This window comes from Barbus barbus, assembly GCF_936440315.1.
Source record: "Barbus barbus genome assembly, chromosome: 4".
NCBI classification, from domain to species: domain Eukaryota; kingdom Metazoa; phylum Chordata; class Actinopteri; order Cypriniformes; family Cyprinidae; genus Barbus; species Barbus barbus.
In genome coordinates, this window is record NC_136732.1 from 6,159,057 (window position 1) to 6,176,666 (window position 17,610).

Sequence of the window (17,610 nt, forward strand, 5' to 3'; positions counted from 1 at the left end):
AGCACGTCACGACACATAATTCCCCGTCTTCTTTTACTAAAGAATATTTTTTACTTATTTACTTACCGGTAGTCTTCTTCGTCTTCTTTCTTAACTTCTTTTGAAATTGTTGACCGACGGGCACGCGCTGAGCTGTTGCTGTCTGAGCGCGCAACAGCGGCATGGACGGAGGGGCGGGGGAGAGGGTTGGCTACTGTGTGCGATCGAAGGTCTAGAGCGGCTTGCTGCCTGGCTGTGCATTAGGGATGAAATGCATAACTGATGCTACTAAAATTTATACTGGCCAGGAGTCGGCCAGGGGTGGCCGTGGCGCCATTGATTCCAAGGCAGGGGTGTCGTAAGTCCAATCAATGGGTCAATCACGCATGTGTTTGAATGGAAGTCATTGGAACAAAAAATGTAGTGTGACCCCTGTATAAACTCTGAACAGGCTACCACTTTTAATGCTCATTAAAAAAAACACATTTTCCTTATTTTATGGCAAGAATATTATATGATTCAATTGTAAATAATACTACACAATTAAATGTGTCAAATTTGAATATATTGTGTAGCATAGAGTAAAACGCAAGTCTTGACTTTACTATGCTGGGGCACGTTTCCCAAAAGCAACTGTGGCCACAAGTTCTGTCGTTACCAATAGAGTTCAATAGAAACAATGACAATGGTTTTGAGAAAGACACCCCTGGTTGAATTAATTCTAAATAAACTGTCAATATATGCCAGGCTCCACCTCCACCCTCACTCAGCAATCACAATCCCCTGATTTCTCATTTCAAAGGCACAAAATACACTTCCCAAAATCCTTCATGGCCCGCACCTGATCCACATCAGCACACCTGAAAACACTTTGTTGAGGGAACCAATTTTTTATCTTGTGGTCACAAGTTTAATACACAAACAAACCTAAGAATGACAAAAAAGGGCATAATTAAGATATGATTCTTTTAATCTCTTTATATTCTATTGTGTGCAATATTGCCTAGTCTACAGAGAGCATTTGAATTAAGTTTGTTATTGGCAATATGTTAAAAGAATATAAAATAATATAGGCCTTCAAGAAAACATATATTAAATGTATAAAAAATATAGTATTTCATAAACGGAGAATATGTTATATTTAAATTCTAAATGTTGCACAAAATAATAATTCTAGTTTTATGACCTGGTCCAAAATAAAGCACTGGATGTTCAATTACTATCTTGAGAACGTAATAAGACCACTACATTTGCATATCCACAAGGCCAAAGAAGGTCCTGTTAAGCATTTTAGGCTTCTGAAGGGTGGTCACTTGTGCCCCACTTGCAGTTACTATGCACTTCTGATGTGCAATTAAAGAACACTCCACAGCAGACTGTGACCAAAAGATTTATGCAATTACATTGCCAAAGTTTGGACTCAAAGGAGGGCCATAAGAGCTTAGTATGCATTTAGGAAAATTCCCCTAAAATGACATTCAATAATTGTAACATTAAAAGCCCAATCTGTTTACCCTAAATTGTATTGAGCAGTAGCTCCCAGCAAAAGATTGTCTAATATCTTCTCAAAGTTTGCTTCCCCCCCAAATTGTGAATAGGGCTCTGAAATAATCTCTGGAAATGTATTTCTGCTCATTGGTAAACAACAGAAGGAAGAACAATTTGTTGATGGTTTCGTTCAACAATCTGCTACAAGTTGCCACTGGAATTCATGCCAACCTTAAAGGGAACTCTGGGTATTAAGACTTTTATGGCTTAATATAACATAAATTATGTATTTTACTAAAATATGTAGTAGAAAACCTATGAAACATTTGTTATTTTAAAAATTAACATTGTTTTATACATATTTTTGACTATGGGGGCACCATTATTTTGCACTCGGTGAGCTACTGGCACTATCTGTTGCATTTTTTACCGCAACAACTCGGAGAAAGCAACTTGGAAAATAAAATACTGATACGTTGCCACATTGTGCGGCTTTTGGTTGTAGTTTTGAGTTGGGTATTAACAGTGCTATGAAATAATAGTTATGATTTAGTGCTGTATAAATAAAACTGAATTGAATTAACCATAAATGCAGATCTGCTTGATTGTGATTTTTTTTATTGATTGTCAACTAAATGGGGCCATTCAAAACCTTTATAAAGCCCTCCTTCCTCTGTAAACGATCTTCTAATGGCTGACACAACACATGCAGGTAAGGGCTGCCCAGAACACCATAGGCCCAGCAGACAACTTGTCTGTATGCTATCATTATTGACTGTGTTTTACCAATGGCATCAAAAAGTGTTACTTATAGGTAGTCATGGCCTAAATAGAGTTAACTTGTATAATAATAATTTCATATAGGCTATCTGTAGCACATATGGGTTCAGACAGCAAGCCTCAAAGCCTGGGTGTAGAGTCAGACACTACACATGAAGTGTGGGGGTCACATTCTCCACTAAGACCCAGTATGTAACGTATCTAACTGCAGCACTCACTTTCCTCAGCTGTGACCATGGCCTCGCATTTCCCACACAAGCACCTATGAATCAAAAATGTGTTTATCTCTCTCTCTCTCTCTCCTGCGGTGATAAGAAACCACTATCACGTAATGTTAGTGTGGGATATTAACGAGTGTGACACGCCTGATCAACGCTTATTAGTTTCTATTACTGGTAAGTATCAATTCTAGCATTGCTATTGCCTGATTACATTAGCTAACGTGTGTATATCTGTAAGCGAACACTGATCTCTCACCAAACACCTGCCCTGTTCTCCTCACATCAACTCAATTTGTCTTCTCTGACCGTAATTCTGTCTAATCCTGGCCTGTCCTGCTCTCTTGGCTGCATAGCAGGCTCATCCCATACGGTTGTTACAGGGCTGACGAGACGTGAGACGTACGGATCCATTTACAAAGCTTTATTATAGGACATGGTCAAGACAGGCAGGGTCAACCAACAGCAGACAGGTATGTAGAGGGCAAGACCGAAGCGTAGTCAACGATCGGCGTACAATATCCAAACAGGGCAAGGCAGGAAGAAAAAACCAGGAACACGGGCAAGAATCAGAACACAGGACAACCACGAGGAAAACTAGGAACAGAGACCGCTTTGTAGTGCAGACAGGCTGACAATACTCGGCCGTGAGCAAGAGCAAGTCCCAGGCTTAAATAGTGAGTGGTGGTGATTGTGAAATGATGATCAGGTGTGGGCGAAATAGTGAACAGCTGTGCATGTTGTCAGTGCAATGGATTGTGGGAAATGGAGTCCAGTGTGTTGTGAGTGAAAATAGTCACTGTGGTGAACGGGTGACCTCTAGTGGTGGTTAACCAGGGAGAGCATGGACCAGATTCGTGACAATGGTAAAAAAATATATTTTTTCTGGCCAAAATATATTTTAAATATGTTATATATGTGATGTTCAATATAATATATTTTTGAAATCGAAAATATATTTAATTTCAACCAACATATATTTCAAAATATATTTTAGGGTGAAGAAAATACATTTCAAACCTTACAGTAGAATGTGTATGGAGATCAAAGTATCCATTATTTAAAATGTATTTAATGTAATTAAAAATAATCATAATAATAAAAATAACAGTAACATATGCATCTTATGTACATCATCAAAAACAGTTGGATACAAACAAAACAGAGCCAAAGGTTTAGCAAGAATTAGGTAATGTTTATTAATTTGATTATAGTATGTCACATTACACAATATCTCATTACTAATGTAGTGTTCACTTGACTTTAAAATGAATTGTCAGTGATACAGTATACAAAATGCAAAAACTGCTATGTACAGTTTAGTTTTTGACAATTCATTATAAGGGATACAATATAGCACTTAATGATAACACTTAAGACAAATTATTCGAACGATCATTATAATTTTTAGTTTAAATAGAACATGTTAATGTAATGTATATTTGACTTTTTGCCATTAAATATTCTTTTTTTTAATGAATTGCTTTAAAATCCCTTTAGAAAAATATACCACATTGCATATATCACACTGCTTTTTTAATGTACAAATAGATTTCTACCATTAATACATCAAAGTTTAAATGACAAAGACACTTATTTAAAATAAAATGATGTTGGGTTCTTGGAGGAATGTCCTCTTCAGCATCAGTTAGATAACGTTTATACGAAATCCTTCGTGAGGCTCGCTCATGTGTCTGTGCACGTCACAGCAAATCATATGAGACCTATTGAGGAAATTAAAACGACAAAATAAAACATTGAGGATTAATCGTAAAACACAAATGGGATAGTAACATAGTATGTTATTTACTGTGAAATATATGCTTACCAAGCAGTTTTCCGGGGGAATTTAAAAAATACAGCGTCTTCTTCCAAGATGCGTAGCGTAATGCGCACAGAGTCTACGCATGCGCAATGCCGTAGTGACGTTAAGATTTTAAATACAAAACCTTTTTCTTTTCTTTTTTAATACTAAAAATACAAGTAATGTAAGTAAAAAAAAATAAACTACATTTCTGTTCATTAAAAAAAAACTTTTTTATTTTTTTTAAATAACCGACCTTGTCAGAAGCGCGAATTCCGACCGTGAGAATGCTGAAGATAGGAGACGGGACGAAACAAGCCGATTATGTTTGCGCTAATTAAGTGGGTGGAGGATGGAAAATTCTCAATTCTGCCATCTGAACATATTCGAGATTTCGGCGAGCGGGTGTGGAGGGAAAGGACGTTTATTTGGTGGAGTGGCGCCAAGGCGTCAAGGAGCCTAAAGGTGTGTGGCCGTTCTATGAGGCCTCCATCATCAAGATAGCAGGTGCCTTTATTATTATTATCTTCAAAATAATATTCCTTTATTCTCGTTTATTATTCCTTATGCTTGTAGACTTGAAGAGATTAGTAAAATATTCATGTTTTAGTTAATTAACACCAGTATGTGACGTACTTTAGACTTTTCTTATTATTCTAACTTACCTCCTCAGAAAGGGAAAAAACTTTACAACTAAAACTTAAGGAAATTGAAGAACGGCTACCCAAGCCAGACATTCTTAAGAGAAAAAGTAAACCTTCTATGAAACTCCATGAGGCCGCAGAGGTAAGAGACGAACCAGCAGCTAAGAAAAAGGAGAGTGTTTTGCCATACATTATTCAGGCACCAGATATCATTTTTGATATTTGTTTTACTAGTGGGTGCAGGACACTATAGTTAATTTATGTAACTGAGGATAGCGAAATAAAGTAAACTGGGACATATTATACCCACAAATTCTTCATACAGCGGACTACCAGTAAAATAGAAAAATAAAAAATTGGGACCAAAAATTAGATTTGACACTTTGGCCTAAACATACATGATATGTTAACAGATATGAGCAACATGTGTCCGTGTGTGTGTGTGCATGCTTACACTTCTACTGAATTTATCAACCTATTCACATTTAATTTTACTTTCACAGAAATCCCACCTCTTCTTCAGGCTACAGAGCACAGTTATGCTTTAATAATATTTAGTAATGACAGTGCTCTACATTTCCTTACATTTTTTAATATTTTAAGACCTTTAGAGTTTTTTGGTTGCTCAGTAGTAATATTTCTGCCTATTTATTTCAGCCCATGAAATTGAATGCAGATGTCACTGACGTAAGATTTAATCTAATTAATTTGTTTGTCATTATCATTAAATTGTATTTTTTGTGCAGTTTACAATCACACAAACCTAGCAAGCATCAATCAACACTTTGCCTAACCTAAACAGATTCTTGCTGTATTCATTAAATACCTAACATATAGAATATATCATTATTTTATTTGTTGTAGCTTGTGGAATCTGTTGCAGGTGTCCATGATTCACATTTTGCATGTTGCTCATATCTGTTAACATATCATGTATGATTAATAATAAATATATATATATATATACACACATGTTGGTTTTTATACTGAACAAACTGTGTGTGCTATTGCCCTACACCAACCCTACACCTAAACTTAGCCCTCACAGGAGACTTTGTGCATTTTTAGATTTTCAAAAAACACCATTTAGTATGTTTTTTAAGCCTTTTGAATTACGGGGACATAGGCAGTGTCCTCATAAACCACCTTCATATTGTAATACCTCTGTCATACCCATGGCATTATACAAATTTGTGTCCTCATAAACCACATAAACATGCACACACACACACACACACACACATTGTACCTAGGGTTGCAGACACTTGGCCCCTCCCCATTCTTGTGACAGCCCTGATTGTACTTGTACACTGCATCTGAACAAGAAACAGTCTGCTACATCAATGTATTTTTATTTCATTATGTACAGTGTTAAGTGACTTGTTTCTAATATACTGTATGCATTTTTCTCCAACAGATGTCAAAGTCTCAACCTCATGCTCCCCTCTCACATCCTCCTAAAGTAAGTATTAGTTGTTTTTCTTTTTTTTATACAATGCCTGTGTCACATGCTTATTTTCACATACTAAGCATAATTAACTATTGAAATAATGACCCCAAAACTAGCCATGTTTGCTGTCATTCAGACAATACTTTTGCTCAAAAATCGCTTATTGGTCAAAGCATGTTTGGCAAGCTTGTCAAGATACACAAACAGAAGGTTCTATGATTGATAAATACATAAATAAATACATTTCCTTTCTCTGACATTCAGTTGCAATTCACATCACAGCTACATGCAAACTACTATACTGTAAATTTAAATCTCTGCATTTTGCAGTATACTCATCCCACTAGAAGAGCCACAGTTACTGTCTCATGATCATTATATAAATTATTTATTTTACCAATACCTTACTAATGCATTTCCATTTACTGTATTAATTTTAGCCTGCTGACTCAAATGCAGATGTCCTTGATATAAGTTGTGCATTTTTAACTATTGTTTTTATTATTTATTTATTTTTTACATTCAAATATTCCTAGCTTCTTAGTGATTTGAACATGATTGCTGGTAGATAAAGAATAGTTCAATTGATATTTCCCATTAATTTCTCACCTGTGTTGAATCAAGTTTGTATGCCTTTTTTCTTGACCATAACAAGACATTTTTTGTTGGAGATATGGTGACTATATGCATATAGATATACAGTCCTAGTGCTTGACACATGCACAGAGCACTAGATGGAACTAGGACTTAATTAATCATGATCATGAAGTTGATTGCTGATGTTAGTATTTATAGCAAAGGTATATTTTAGAGGTTTGTTTTGGTCTGTTCTGACCAAAAATCAACTAGATTGCTTCTGAAGACATGTAGTAAACTACCGGAGTCTTATAGCTTGTTCTGTTTATTTATTTATTTTATTTTTTTCCAGAACATGGACACTGTGCCTGTTCACTTGCATTGTATGGATATATTCGCATCATACCTCCATCAAAATATATGTCACATGACTTACAGGCAGGTTTAGATTGTTGTGCAACATTGTGATATTCTGACATTTATTCAAAGATTTTATGGTGGTCAGTGTTATTAAATGGTGGTTTTTAATCTATCAATATTCTCCTTAATAGGTGCCGAAGGCTCCATCCAAAGCTTCTCTGTCTGGTGCTGCTAAAGTAAGTATTTTGCTAAATATATTGTGCCATTGCGTAAATGTCATTCCTTTGTTCTTTCTTAATAAAGTGTATAGGTTTTTCCTTCTTTCCATTAGTTTACCAGTAATAGTCTGTCTGTAACAACATTGTTGACTTTAATTGCATGTATGTATTTATTTATTTTTAGGGTTTCAGTGATGCTGAATATTTATGTACTGTTTGCTGAGAATTTAGGTAGGTACATACTCAAATGTGTTTTCTGAAAACAATTTATATTGAAAATCTCTTTATGTGATCACAATTTAAACATTTAAAAGGTAAACAGTTTTGAAAGTCAGTTCAAATTATTAGCTAAAAAAAAAAAAAAAAGTATTTAAAAAAGCTTAATTCTACTTCTCTTTCATTAGTTTCTTAACCAAAGCATACCCATAAAAATATCTCTCAATAGCATATCATTTTAGTTCTAATGTTTAGATGACCAAAGATTTTTGGAAATCTAAAGCTAGTCAGATGATTGTGCACCCTATTCAAATGTTCATGTCTTTTGTAGGAGCACAGAGCAAAACGGACATCGGTGCGAGCGAAGAACTGCCCTTGACAAAGAAACCATGGCAGCCATATATGGTAAGTGAAGACTTTCTGTGCATCTGAAATCACATACTGTGTGAGTAGGTACTACTTTTGAATTTGAACTTACTTTGCAACCATTAAAGGAAACAGTATGTTCTATATTAATAAAAATGTGGACTTACTAAATTAGCCACGTTGTTACTGTCACGTGACTTGACTTAGCATCATTGGTGTCTCTTCATTACCATTCATAATCTTTCTTTTCATAATTTTGTGAATTCGGACATGCTACTCTGTTGACAAACTGTTTTTCACATGCATGCATAAATAGGAGTAGGGTTGCACCAATACACACAGCATTTGAACAGTGCTGTATCCAGACAAAGAAACACCAACAGAGAGCAGAATGGAGTTATTAGAGATTACATGTACACGTATGTTAATAATGTTAATATTCATGCCTGTATAGCTGATGTGCATGAGCTGATAAGCAAAGCACACTGAGTGGAATACATTTTAACAGGTATAATTAAGTGTAAAAATATATCCTTGCTAAATGAAGCCAGCTAACTTGATATATATACGGTATATATATTGTTAATATTAGTTATTATATTAATTATTGTTTCTGTTCCCAGTATTTTTTTTTATGACAAATGCTATGAAAATACAGGTATCGGTATCAGCAAGTACAAAAACAAATCTGAAAGTTCATAAAGACATATATGTGGATATGTGGTGAACCTCTCAGCTTTAAAATATAACTGATTTTTGTCTGTTACAGTGGCAGTGAGGAAGAGGTTTCCCAATGTGTCCAGAGAGGCTTTGGGGATTCAACTCACTGACTCAAATGATTCGGTTCGAACGAGTCACCGTGCACTGGAGAGGCTGAAGAGACTCGCGACTGATGCGCGTAAGTTACTAAAACAGAATGTTATAATATTGTAAATGAAGTCACGACTGTCAGTGGTTACAGTGGACAAATGTGCTGTAAAAGAGCGAGATGTTTAAGCCCTTCATGGACTGCTTTAATGTGGACATGTCCGTAAATTAATGCACGTGACCTCACGCAGCTGCAGAAGCAATTTCAAATGATGCAAAACTAATATTTTTTTTTACGTAGTGTTCATTAGGACATTTTGCCCTATGTTACATTTTTATATTTTATGTTTATAATTGTCAAAACACATGTTTTTCCAAATTGTTATATAAATCAGATTTAGTTATTTGCTCTTATTTAGTTTGTTTGCACTCTAGGGCCCGGTTTCACAGACAGGGCTTAGCTGAAGCCAGGACTTCGCCTTTAATTATGGGATTTAAGTAGCTTTTATAAAAATGTCTTAGGAAAAAAAAAAAAATTCTGGGGCTGTATTCATAAAATATAGGTGCACTGATATCTAAGAAAGTATGAATATTTATACACTTTCAACACTATAAAATTCATACTTTTACAAATGCAAGGAATTGCATGCCTCGAGATCTGACACATGCACGTCTTCATCTGATGCATCAGCTGTCAAAGTGAAGTACCTTGCATGTCAAAAAATGATGCTAAAGGGGAACCATCACGTATGTGATGAACTGAGAGTGAGAAGGCCCTGATTTATTAATAGAAATACTGTAGAACGAAGTGTATATACACAGCTGACTCACCTCGGCGGTTTTCTGCATCCCTCTGCCACCTGACCCCTCGCTCTCAGCTGGTTCCTATCCCAAGATAGGGTTAGGGAGGATCTACTCTGGGTTTGAGAGAAGTCCAGGCTTGGAGACTGTCCTCAGACAGCACACCAAATACCATTATTTAATTATTTTACTCTATTCGATCATTTGTTAATGTGAATTCGTGAAAACAGCTGCCACAGATGATCAGACATGTTTTTCTTGTTTATTGACTTATTTATTTTCAAAGATTTATTTTTTATTATGATAGGACAGTGGGTAGACAGGAAGTGAAGTGGCAGAAAGGTTTAAGGCTAGTCTCAGACAAAAATGCACGTTAGAGCCAGAGAACAAATATTAAAATATGTCAGTGCCATTGTTTCACACCAGTTATGTACTTTTCGAAGGCATTTTTATTAAAGCTACTTTAGGGGTGTGCGATATGACGATTTTTGATCGTGGACGATAAAAATGTCTCCACGATCTGCTTTTTAAGAAATATCGTAGTATCGCGCTACCGCGCACATTGTCAAATACAGTTCTGGCGCCTCCGTCTCTATATACTGTACAACACGACATACAGCAGTAGAGTTACTCTGACAGGACACTGCACTTATTCGCGATCGCAAAAGTACATTATTTGCATACAAGCCTTGCTGGTAAATGTTTAATTCGCGCGCTGGTCTGACGTGCGCTTGTTCTGAGCGGATACACCTGAAGCACGCGTGCTAAAAAGCCTGTCTAACAGCGCCTGATTACTCAACTAAGTTATATTTTGCGCTAATACTGTCAAAACACACAAGGTTTACATACAGACTGAGTTGGTTATTGTAGAAGATTTTTATTAGTCAAAATATGAATTAATCAAGTATAATTAATGTGAATCTAACCACTTGTGTATTAAGTTATATTTCCAATATAAGCATATGCCTGTGTGTTAAGGGCTCGCATGGATGGAATGTTCAGACCCTTATGATGGAAAACATATACAAAGAAGGCTTCTTTCCTTAAACACGTCTAGGAGCCCCTTCTCTCTAGGGAAAGAACATATGTATAAGGAATATTGCCAAAAAAGGAAATATGCACATGTATGAAATGTTCTGAACACGCCTAGAAACTAGACTATATAAAGAGAAACTCAGAAAACATCGAGAGGGTTGTTCTGCAGAAGAATTCCTCGGCTTTATTGTCTTGTTATAATAAAGTCTATTTTCTGGCATCAAAACCCCACAAGGCTCTGAGCGTGATTCTTCAGAAAGAAGGGAAACCACCACAATTGGCGTCACGAACAGGATGGAAAGGAGCAGAGGGTGAAAGACCGCGTTGAGCTTGCTGACAGACAACACAAATTAAGTGGCCACAGGTAAGCAGTTTATGCTTATATAATTGGTTTGTGTTGTTTGCCAGTTGGCCCTTTGTGGTAAGAACTCTTAAAAATTGCTCTTCCAAATTTAAAGAACCAAAAGAAAAGAAAGGGGTTTTGATTCCAGAAGAAATAATTGCATGCACAGATCTGTTTTACTGTTAAGAGGGCCTTTGATGGATAGCAGTGAATTAGGGCAGATTGTGTATGCAAGGATCTGTGTTTACTGTCAAGAGGGCCTTTGATGGATGACGTAAACGTTGAGCAGATATACATTGCATGCAATGGTCTGTGTTTATTGTTTGATGGTCCTTGAGGATAACATTAAACGTTAAGCACATAAAGTAGAGAAAAGCGCGCAAAGTCCTTAGGATAAGGCAAAAATCCTGCAGGGTGCTGTTTTTTCTGTGTTGAGGAAGTGCATCAGAAAAAGAGTGAGCAGTTCAGACGCAGGTCGTTCAAGAGGAGCGTAGTGTAGTTTTGTCTGTGTCTGTGTTTGTGTCTATGTTTGTGTCTGAGTGAATGATTGAGGTTGTATGAAAAATAAATAAATTCCGTATTGGGTGGGCAGGAGCTGCGCCCCCCTTCTGGAAGTCCCTTGAGGGGGACAAGGCTGGTGCGCGCCTGAGAGGAATGATTGACTGCATGAACCCTAAAAAATAAAGGGGCATAGAATGAAATAATGAACCCTATAAATAAAGGGACTAGGAGTGAATGTGATTAGGAAACATTTGTATCAATAAAGATCTTTTATATGTTTATACATTTTAGAGCTCTGTGTGAATGTAAAGGAGAACATTTCTGAGATCAAAGCAGCAGAAGTAAGATCTAGGCATTATGTAAAAAATAAAATAAAATCAACCTATAAGGGTGGACAAAAGAATTGAAGGAAAAATAAATATAAATATTATTTTTAGTAGTTTTGGATATTGAGTGAATATAACATAGAGCTGAAACTATTAACTCATACAGAAAGTGTACATGCATCAGAAAGAATAAAAAAACTAAGTTTAAGGATGCAGGTCACAAAGTAAAGAGGAGAGTATTGGATAAAATAGTTAAATTAAGTGGGAAAAATAGTAAGTTAATTAGTTATAAAGAAATATATATAGAATCTTAACTATTGGATTGTAAGATTATAGAAAAGTATGGCAGCCACTCCGGTGGAATTATTAGGATTAAAATATCCATTGTGTAAAGAATTGATAACTAAGGTCTCAAACAAATGGCAGAAGAGAACTAAGAATATGATGACAAAATGGCCAAAGGAAGGGACATTTGATGTAGCATTGTGTGAGGAAATGGAAACTCTGATACAAAACTATAAAACTAAAAGTATCAGTAAAAAAAAAAAGAGAAAAGAGAGAAGCAAAAAGGGAAAAAGAGAACGAAGTGTTAGCCATGTTTAAAAAGGAAGGGAATGATGCATTAAAAGGTATAAAACAGGCAAGGAGGATGCTTAAGGAGGCAGACAAAGAAACAAAGAAAAAGGAAATGTTGTTTTCTAAACCACCCCCATATCTGCCCCCAAAGGAACAGCTACCTATTCTTAAGGGTACGGTAGAAGTGTTAGGAGAAATGCAGATGGAAGGGCAAGTAGAATTAGAAGAAAAAAAAAAAAAACCAGATGTAAAGACAAAGAGGCGACAGGGAAAAGAGAGTGAAGGATATTTACCGATGGATTGTTATAGACAGGCACGCATAGCATTAGAAATGATGAAAACAAACCAGGAAGGCAAAACAGAATATGAGGACGTGTTAGAAGAGATGAAGAGAAAGGATTGGGAAATGGGAACACAAGCAAAGGTTATGGAAGAAGAAATAGAGGAGAAAATTAAAGAATCAGGAAAAAAGATTCAAGAGGTAACTAAAGTGAATAGAGGGAGAAATAAGCTGTATGACAGTAGTAAGGATGTGAATGAAAGGGAAAAATAATTTGATACAAAAGGGGAACAGGGCAGAGAAAAAGGGACCCTAATACCACTGGCTGCACCACTCCCAATTTTAACCAAGGGTGCACAGAGACAGTATGTCCCCTGGGCCACACAGGACCTCGAGGGGCTGGTCACTCGCCTCCCAGATATTCATGAGGGGGCTGGAAAGTGGATTAAGGTGTTCGAAGAAGAAACTATGGGCAAACTTTTAGCTGTGGGGGACATTAACCTGTTAGCCTGCACCAGAGCGACCTCGCACTGAACGATCTTTGTTTGCATGTGTCATTGTTTTCTAATAGAATAAATGAAACGGGACAAAGTTAATCTTGACAAACTTTATATCATTCTGAGGGTCTAAGCCTCAAGCATCGACGACAGATCGCTGTTTTTCGATGGAAAGCTTATAAGGAATGAGTGGCACAAATTTGCTACATTTGTGTAAGCAGTACACATCCAAACACGCAGAGTAAAAAAGCCGTACGTACCTTTATCATTGTAATAACGAGCCACAAACGCGTCCACTGCTGAAATCCCAGTTTAGTTAGAGAGGTAAGGGTCCACAGAAAAACATCCCAGCGAGCACTTTTAGTCCAGCGAAACAATAACGTTGTAATAAGGATGAATATTCCTTTGTTTACATTTCATTTCTTCAGAGAGTTATTGTTCGCGTCCGTTATGGAATAAATTACGCTCAAAAACAGCGTCTTGGTGGTAAAAAAACAAAACGATGTTGTAGAATACGGTCTTACAAATATAATGAGACCGTCTACGGAAAAAAAAGTCTCAGAAAAGCGGAATATAGATTATTTGAATTTGGCGCTCCCTCCAGCCGGCAGTGACGCTTCTGTGACGCACGCTGTCATCTGAGCGGGGCACAATTTAGCGATCTGCTTTATCCATAAAAAACTGTTTTTTTTTTCTTCTACATTTTTTATATGTGTGTGTGTGTATTGTGTGGGGAATGTGGCCGTGTCTGCATGATTATAATCTGTATGGACGCACATCAGCGTGTTTATTAGCGACTCTATGACGGCTATCATTGTGATTCATTGATCAGCTATTATTGATTATATGGCCCATCTGTTTGATTATAATCTGAATGGAAGCACATCAGCGTGTGTTTACTGACTCTATGACCATGTCTGGCAATATCACTTCACGTCTGGCAGTGATATTTATCATTGTAATAACGAATAACGAACAATACTTCAGTATACATACTATATACAAAGCATTTTTTTCTATTTTTTTTCCTTTTTTATTACTCAAATAATTATTTTTGTATTTTTTAGTGCTCAAATAAATCTGTCTATTATTTTATAATTGAAAAACTATGCAGGAACATGTACAATGACTAAAATAGCTTGTATAATTCTGTAATCCATTTGGTGGTTATTTTTCCTCAAACAGGGGGGTGGGGGGACCATAAATAGTTTCAGAAAAAATATTGCAGGAATCTCATTTTTCATGGTATCTTCTTCAAATTTGAAATATGAACACATGAGACATGTGGCTTTCGATCCATTACTTTTCTGGATTGCTCCAGGACTTATTTCATGTATTTGTATATGAAATAAAAAAACATTCAGTGTGGAAAAATATTTTTCAAGGGACGTCAGTGTCTATAACTTTTTATCTTTTTGAGCATTATCAACTCTGGATGATAGATAGTAAAGCCCAGAGTCTCTTCTTTCAAAAGATACCTAATTTGTTTGTGTAAGCACACTTTGTCACAAACTGTTACCATTTTAATTCAGGTAGGTTATTTTCACCTGCGAGGCCACAAATGGGGTTGAAGGTTAACAGGTTAAAGCACTTCTGGCAAGAATAATGGGAGGGGCAAAGATGGAAGAAATTCTTCAAGCATCTAATCTAAACAGAGCTGTGGACTCTCATTACATGGATGGAACTGTTTTTGATGCATTCCGTCCAGCAGTGTGGCAAGCACTGCAAGCAGAGTACCCGATCAGACTAGACCCTAAATCATTAAAGGGAGAACAGCTGGGGGAAGCAGAAAATCCGACCATATATGTTCAAAGACATTTAAAAAGATGGAAACAAGAGACTGAAGGGAATCCAGAAGGAGACCCATTAATGGCTACACTGTTTAGAAATGCTGTGATTGATGCCATGCCACAAGCTGTAAAGAGCAGGCTAGAGGACGTGGTTGGCTTAAACTCTAAAACACACAAAGAGTTCTGTGACCATGTGTCCCATGCAGTAGAGCAGCATAGAAAAAATGAACAGAGGCTCAAGACCCAAGAGAAAGAGCTACAGAGAAAATTAACTCAGTTACAACTTGAAGAACTGACAAAAATTAACAAGAAAAACTTTCAAGCTCCAATAAAGAAAGACGAATCAGAATAAATGTCATTGATGTCTCTAATAAATACTCCTCAAGCAGCTATTCAGCCAAGCCCACCTGCAGCGGACCCTCCAAATGCACACCACACTCCTGTAGCCATCATTAATGTCTATACTCAACAACCAAAGACAATGGGATGGAAAAGAAAACCAGTACAAAGAGGACAGAGAGGAAGAGGCAAGCCGTACACTGGTCCTCCAGGAGTGTGCTGGGTATGTGAACAATTCGGACATAACAGAATTGATTGTCCTACCAATCCATGGCAACAGCCACCTCGGGGTGGAAGGGGGGGGGGGTTGGCAGCGGCCCACCCGTGGTCCATTACAGGGCCCAGTAAACCCTTGGGGATGTCCCAACCAAGGCTATTAGGGGTGCCCAGAGAATCCTACAGGGGAGAGTCAGCTTCTACTTTGACAACTAAAGCTGATCAAGAGCCTATTCTGCAAATTAAGATAGAGGGAAAAGACACACCAGTTATACATGTGTAAATACAAATTATGCCTCACATCTCCCCTTGTCTGGAAAATTTGCAAAGATAATAGAATTATCGGGACAAATACAGCTAATTCCAATGACAGCTCCAGTGTGTTTACAAACCAAAAATAAAAGCATAACAATGCCCATTCTTGTGTCAAATCAGACTCCTGTTAATTTGTTAGGGAGAGATGCATTATGTGAATTGGGGCTACATATTTGGTGTTCTCCAGAAGGAGTCTATATAGACACAATTGGAGTAGAAACTCAGATGATGGTTGTAGAACCAAAAGCAAATGTTTATTGGATAGGACATATAGAACAGGATGTGAGACAAACAGTCAATAAATGGGGAAAGTTTATTGAAGCTCAGTTACCAGAAGCACAGATACCAAAATCAGAATTTCATTGCACAATGATGTTTGATCCCGAAAGAGATGAAAAAGTAGAACAAAAATGGCAGGAAGAAACAAAAGGACAACAAATTGAAATAGTCTCACAGTACATAATAATAGGTAAACAGGGAGCAGCTTTAAATATGCCAGATTGTGAATTTGTGTAAAAATAGTTCAATGAAACTGATTCTGTCCCACATATTGCAGTATATGTAGGAAAAAATTGGGAAGCAAAAGAGTTAGGACCAATGATGAAATAAGCAGAACAAAGCAAATGGGAACCAACAGAACATCCGTTGATATCTCACTCAGCTGACAAAAATCACATCAAAATTTTGTGTGCTACTAGTTTGATGGGAATTCCTCAGGAAGTGATTATTAGTCACAAGAAACTGACGCAGATGTCTGCAACATCTGAATTGATAGACACTCCTGACACTGAATTATTTAAAGAAGTAGAACAACAGGTACCAACTGAACTATGGTCTCAACACGACTCAGATATAGGATTAATAAAATCAGCAAACCCAGTGAGAGTACAACTTAAGCCAGATGCACGTCTGCCCAGAAAATCGCAATACCCTTTGCGTCCTGATGCTGAAGCAGGTATAAAAAAACACTATTGAAGGGTTAGTGAAAGCAGGAGTATTAATAGAAACAACTAGTTATTGTAACACTCCAATTATGCCTGTGATAAAAGCAGACAAAAACAGGAGGCGTCTTATGCATGACGTACGAACAATCAATGAAATAGTAGAAGATATGCCAGCAGAGGTACCAAACCCACACACGCTACTGACGAATGTCCCTCCTGATGCAAAATATTTTACAGTAATTGATCTCTGTTCGGCCTACTTCAGTGTTCCACAAGCAGAAGAGAGTAGATATTTATTTGCATTTACATATGCTGGTAAACATTATACCAAAATCCCATAAGGATTTAAACATTGGACACATTTATTCAATCGAATTTTAAAAGGCAAAATTAAAAGGTCTTATGATAGACAGACAGACGTCGGTGCTTGACTCACCAATCAGATAAAAATGAAGCTGGATTTGGCATAGTGTGGGTTAATTTTAGTTTTAATAACTAGGGGAAAATGCACAACTGAATTATTGACAACAATGCTGAACTCTTTGGGGGAAATAATGAAAAAAATAAAACATAAAAAGAGAAAACAAGATGTCTAATTGAAAATATATGGCAGATAAAATAAAAAATATTGGTCACTCCAGTTTGTTTAATAATAATGGACAAGGGTTAGTTTGAATATAATAATAATAATAGTAAATAAATTTAACTCCAATGATCCTAAATCATGAAATCAAAAATGCT